We start from the raw sequence: 6,000 nt of genomic DNA, 5'->3' as shown, positions 1-6,000 counted from the left end.
ATGCAATTTAAAAACCATCTTTTATGAAATATGTGTTATTAAATTATGAGTTCAGAGAGCCTAAACGTTATACTCTATCTTGTCCTAATAGGAAATTACACTTGTAAGATGTTACAAAGTATCTCTCATGTTATCCTATGGGACAGATAGCGTTTCAATAGTGAAAAAGGAAATTGGCAGTTTTTCACTATCAGGACATGTCACACACCAGTATATGTCCTTCCTTTCACATACACTGCACCCTACCCATGGGGGTATTGTGGGCTTACCAGAGTGGTGCTTTACATGTACGAAAAGGGAAGATTAGGGATTGGCAAGTGGGTGCACTTACCAGGTCGACATGGCAGTTAAAAACTGCAGCCATAACCTGCAGTGGCAGGTCTAGGGTACATTTACAGGGCTACCCATGTGGGTGACACAATCAGTGCTGCTGGCCCACTAGTAGCTTTTCATTTACAGGCCCTGGCACCCTCAGAGGACTTTACTAGCAACTTACCAGAAAATAAAATATGCCAATCATGAATAACCAATTGTAATAACAATTTACAGATAGAGCACTTGCACTTTGACACTGATGATCAGCAATGCACAAAGCATCTAAGCCAGCAAAAACAAAATCCAGCACAGCATCAAAAATACTGGAGGTAGAGGTGAAAAGTCAGGGGAAACAACGCCAAAGATGCCAAGTCTAACAGTGAACATCACTGAGTGTAAGTAACAAGACTATATAGGGTACATAGGGACAGGCTCACCTTTCTCATTAGTCTCAGCTGGTCACCCCCTAATCCCAGAAATAAAAATGGTATGGTGGAGGTCTTTGGTGAGAAAAATTGCTAAATGAGTTATTTCGCCACCAGGAAAGAAGCACCAATCTCCTAGTGCTCACATTGTTAAGATGCTACACTTCTTCTTCTGGTTCTTCTGCCATGTTTTTTTACACATTTCTTTAAAGACTTTCTTCTCTGATTCTAGCAGTATTGTAGCAGTGTTCCAGAAGATGAAAACGAAGCCTGTATTTTTGTAATTCATTATCAAGTAAATAAAACAACAACTGAACAGTCACACAAATATATTCATACTAATGTACAAAAACAACAGATTAATATCCATAATGAAAGATTACCATCCTTTTGTAAAAGACAGACACGGAGCAGACTAATTTCTCCCTGGTCATGGAGAAGACTTCTAGGATGAATTGCCTCAGAACTGTTCAGTAGTGTATTTTTTCTACCACTAAATAGTTCACAGCTGAAAATATGGGACTTCTTAGTTGGTGAAGAAAGTACTGAGTAATGATCTGGAATGGGCAGGGAGTACTTGATCATGATCAGAGTGACCTTAACTACCGGATAGGCTAGACTCAGTGCTGATCAGCCATGGCCTAGTGCTTCTAAACCATTGTTCAAAGTTAGGTAACCCTGTTCCAATGTCTGATGTGTGGCCATCCATTAACATACCATTAACACCTACTATAGAGATCCACCTCTACAGGTTCTGCTCATATCCTGAACAGTCTGTGCATTCCAGGGCTCAGTATTGCATTTTCAGTGACCTCGGTAGGTTCAGAAATGCTGCCAGTTTAAGCATTTCCAACATATATACTATTTTACATTCCTCTCATCCCTCAACCCAGGAATGATGGTAAGTAACTATGTGGTAAATAGATTAAATACCCTCCTTACATCTCCAACGTTGCACAAAGACAGGTCATGTCACTCACCTCTTAGCCCTAGTTTGGAAGAAGAGAATCAACGTTTAAAAAGTTGAATGATCTTGTCGATGCAGCACATGCCTCTAAATATTTCCCAGTGGGGTATACACAACACTGCAGGCTATATGTGGGTAAGCTACTTGATATTCATCAAGTAACTTTCCCACATATGTTGTTAATAGTATTCTGACACTGCTCCTTCCAACTGTATGTTATGTTATGCTATGCTATTCTATGGTTATGCTATGCTATGTCATGGTATGTTATATTATCTGTGTTTTTATTGAGCGCTAATCATCTGTAAGAGTATCTTGGTGCTTTGTAGCAGGTGTGCGAGTCCAGTACTGGAGAGCCTATTCAAAAATGCTATAACAGCAGAAGAGTCACCTAGAAAATCAGTTCTTAAAAAGCAGGGTCTTAAAGGATTTTTAAAAACAAAGCTCATTATTTGTGGATCAAATGGCCAAGGGAAGGGGGTTCCGGAGCTTGGCACATTAAAGCAGAAAGACCATCCTCCCATTCTAGCCCTCCTAATAGTGGGGACTGAGGCCAGGTCTGAATTGGTGGATCTAAGAAACCTCTTGGGGGAGTGGGGAGTAACTAGTTGAAAGGAGATAGGGTGACCAACTACATGAAGGGTTCTGTGTACTGTAAACATGGTTTTAAATTTAATTCATTGAGCAACAGGAAGCCAATGGCGCTCCTTCAAACCCTGTTTGGCTGACGCATACCTAGGGATCTCTAACTGCATCAGTGCTGCAGTATTATGCACAACTTGTAGTTTATGAATGACTGCCTTGGGGCACCCAGGTAGAGTGAGTTGCCGTAATCCAGGTGCAAGAGAGACAAATTATGGACTACCAGCCTCCTCGAGGGCTGGGGATGCAAAGGCAAACTCTTGCAAAACGTATGCAGCATTCCAAACAAGATTGCAAAGAGTATAGTGGCCTGGGTATCCATGAACAGAGTATATTGCAGCCATACTGCCAGACTTTTTATAGCTGGGTGGGGGGTAAGGGGGGACGAGACAGATTGGCCAACCCATAGTCCTATAGGGAGGAGTTTTTTTTTCCAGGATCATAATTTCTGTTTTGCTCTGTCCAGCTTAAGGCAGGTGTTAGACCTGGCACCATTGGCGTGAGTCTCCCTTCCATTTTTCGCTGTATCTCCTCTGTTTTTGCTGGTTATAGATGCTCTGGGCGCTGTGCCACTGCCATTCAGTGCCACAGCGCGAATGCTCCCTTTGTACAGATGACATGTGAATTGGTACATCCATGATTGGCTTATTTGGTTTACCTGTTAGAGCCTAGTAGCGTGGCCCGTGTGTGCCCAGGGCTGGTAAACCGAATGCTGCTGGTGGGCCTGCAGCACTGGTTTGTGCCACACACAGAAGCAGCTTGTAAAGTGTGTCTCAGACCTGCCACTGCAGTGTCCGCGTGCAGTCCAGAACTGCCATCTTGGCTGTGAAGTGCACCCACTTCCCAGCCCCTAAACCTTCCCTTGGCATCCTGTAAGCCCCCCTTATGATAGGGTGCATTATATGTGTAAGGTAGGACATGCCCTGATGTGTGTAGCATGTCCTAGTAGTGAATTACACCCAATTTTGTTTTTCACTACTGTAAGGCTACCTGTTCTCCATAGGCCAGAATGGGAGGTCTGGGCTATTACATTCTATAGTCCTAACTGACCCACAGAACATGGTAGAAAAACGAATTTAGTATGCCTGAGCTCAGAATATTAAAATACATCTTTTAGTGAAGGTTATTTTTATATTCTGTGTTTGAAACTACCACTTTTAGAGTATAAGTACTTTCTTGCCTAAGCCTTCTAGTTTGCTCTGCTATTATGTGTATTGGCTGTCTGGTTTTGGAGGGACAGGGCAGGCTGAGTCAGACCTGGGTTGAATAGAGAGATCTGCCTTGGAGTGAGGGGTGGGGTAGCTCCTGCACTTGAATACGGCTGTGCCTGGCAAGGTGAATGCTGGCTCCACCTCCCACTGTGCGTCTCAAGGCAGACCCCCTCTTTCTGAAAGGAAGGATGCAGCCTGGTAAACAAAGTGCTCCAGGGCTGGGCAGAACTGGTTCTGGCTGGGTTCAGAGACTTGTGACCCTAAAGAACAAAGACTTTGGGGGTATAAATATTTGTTCCCAAACCCCTACAATTTGTATTGCTCCTGGACAACAAGAAGAACCTCTGTCCGTGTGACTACAGGAATCTGCAGGAGAAGGACTGTCCTTGTGCTGGTGTGCTGTTTCTGGGACTGGCCTGCAGTGGTTTCTACTCGACTTGCAAGAAGAGGAAAAGGACTTTGAAGGAACTTTTATTTTTGCTACAGCAATCACCCAAGGGCTAGAAGAGAGCTAGCCTCCTGCTGGAGTCTCAGGCACATCAGACTCCACCACCAGCCTCCTGTTTCCTCCCAGCGAGTATTGCTATCTGCAGGTGAGGCTCCTGTGAGTTCCAGGGCCTCTAGTTCTACTGCTGAGAAAAGAGTGCTGAAAATCATCGCTAACCCCCGTTAGCGGGCCGCTGCAGCTGGTGAGCATGAGAAAAATCATCGCTCTGCTGTCGCCGAGCGCTCGCTAACCCCGAAGATTATCGCATCACCCGTCAGCGGGCCTGAAAACGCCCGCTATCCCGAAGATCGTCGCATCACCCGTCAGCGGGCCTGAAAACGCCCGCTATCCCGAAGTTCATCGCATCACCTGTCCGCGGGCCTGAAAACGCCTGCTATCCCGAAGATAGTCGCATTGCTTGTTAGCGGGCCCCAAAGCGCTCGCTAACCCCAAATCACCGCATCAAGCACATCGCAGCGCGGACGCTGAGCATTCACCATTTTCCCCGCATCGCATCAGGATCGTCGCTCCCTCGCGGAGCGCCATTTTCTTTCATTGCAGCAAGATCGCACACGCAACAGGCTCGGTGCATCATCCTCCCTTAGCGGCAAGGATTTTATCGCATCACCGGCTTAGCGTGCAGAAGTTTGTCGCTTTGTCCTGCCCGCAACCCAGCGCATCATCCTCCCTTGCGGTAAGGATTCAACGCATCGCTGGTTAGCGTGAGGAAATTTATCGCTACAACTCCTTAGCGACATTTTTGTTGCTTTGCTACAGAATCCAGATACCTTGTGAGTAAAAGGGTCGCAGAGACCACTGCATTGAACTGAACATCATTTTGTGCACCTTGAACTATTTTTGCAGCATTTTTAAAGTAACCATATTTTTCTAGTATTGTGGATTTTTACTAGGGGTGGGCGGAATTTGCGAAAGCGACTTTCGCAAATTATCGCGAAAATGTTACAAATCTCCGCAAACACGCGGAAATATCGCGAAGTTTTTTTCCCGACTGTTCGCGGTATTTTCTGCGTGGTCGCGGCTCGCCAACTTACCCATGCGGTTGCTCGCGGGCGCGGCCATCTTGTTTTCACTCTTCTCGCGGTGCATGATTGCGAGAAGAAAGACGTGATCGCGCGACGCATGATGTTACTGCGGGCGCGAACTGTCGCGAGACAGCGCAAATGGCTACCAACAATCCAACATCTCGTGGAGAACGCGACCGGATCGGGAAAACTTGTCGGCGAACGCGGGGATTCAGGTAAGGCGATTGCGCGCGCGAGAGAATGTACTATTTTACAGCGCGAGCAAGAAACAAATTATCGCTAAGCTGCGGAATGCGGAAATTTTGACATTTTCGCACTGTCCGCGGAATGCGAAAATGTCAAATTATCGCAATTTCCGCGAGCGGAACGGAAATTTAGCCCAGGCCTAATTTTTACTGTTATTGGTCTTGTGATTAAGTCTATATAAATATACCTATTTTTTATAACTATTTGAGTGGTGTTCCTCATTGTATTACTTTGTATGGTCATAAATGCTTCACACACTGCCTCTGAGATAAGCCTAGCTGCTCGTGCTACGTTACCACAGGGTTGAGCAGGGGTTATCAAAGGGTGTAGGCTGCTTACTCTGATTTAGGAGGAAGGGTCCCTACTTGGACAGTGGCCAGCCATTGCCAACTAGAGACCCCCATTTCTAACAGCAGGATTTATTAATTCCGCTGGCTACTTGCTCCAGAGAAGGACCCAAGGTGGACATTGGAGAATCCACGTCAGGGGCAAGTGAGTGAGTATCATCCGTGTAGGAGACTATGATAATGCTGTACGCAGTTATGATATCTGCCAGGGATTGCATGTATACGTTAAACAATGTAGAACTTAGCAATGACCCCCGGGGCACTCCACAGGTGATTGGGAGAATAGTAGAGGAGTAAGCCTTGTCAAAAGCCTGAAA

The sequence above is a fragment of the Triturus cristatus genome, chromosome 4_1 (genome assembly GCF_964204655.1).
Source record: "Triturus cristatus chromosome 4_1, aTriCri1.1, whole genome shotgun sequence".
Taxonomy (NCBI): domain Eukaryota; kingdom Metazoa; phylum Chordata; class Amphibia; order Caudata; family Salamandridae; genus Triturus; species Triturus cristatus.
This window is presented reverse-complemented; position numbering follows the sequence as displayed.